Below are 580 nucleotides of genomic sequence, written 5' to 3'. Positions count from 1 at the left end.
ATGCTACTGTTGTTGTTAAGGACCGTGGAGTCGGTTCCGACTCATAGTGACCCAGCACAGGGTTTCCAAGGTTGTAAATCTTTACGGGAGCAGAAAGTCTCATCTTTCTCCAGCGGAATGTCTGGTAGTTTCGAACTGCCAACCTTGGGGTTAGCAGCTGGATTCATAACCACTACGCTCCCAGAGCTCCTTGCTATGCTGCTAGGACTCCCTAAAATACCGTTAACTGGTGTTGGTATTTGGAAGGATTTGCAATCATTGTAATGAAGCACAGTATATGATTTGTTGCGTGTAAAATGATCTGCTGTCAATTCACAATAAAGCATAAAACAATAGCAACAAAAAGAAATATGTTTCTAAACATATTGTTTAGAAACAAGGAAGAAAATACAAGAAGAAACCACTTAAAACAACAATGAAGCTGCGAGCTAAGCCCTACAACGTTCAATAGACTCCTGTGAACCGAGGTGGAGACCTGGTCGGCCAGCAGTGTGGCAAGACCTGGGGACTCTTGGGCCCAGAGTCAGTGACATAGCCACAGAGGACTAGAGTGGAGAGTGAAGCGTCCAGCTGATAAGAA

This window comes from Chrysochloris asiatica, unplaced genomic scaffold (assembly GCF_000296735.1).
Source record: "Chrysochloris asiatica unplaced genomic scaffold, ChrAsi1.0 scaffold00168, whole genome shotgun sequence".
Taxonomy (NCBI): domain Eukaryota; kingdom Metazoa; phylum Chordata; class Mammalia; order Afrosoricida; family Chrysochloridae; genus Chrysochloris; species Chrysochloris asiatica.
The sequence above is the reverse complement of the archived record's forward strand: the minus strand, read 5'-3'. Positions refer to the sequence as shown.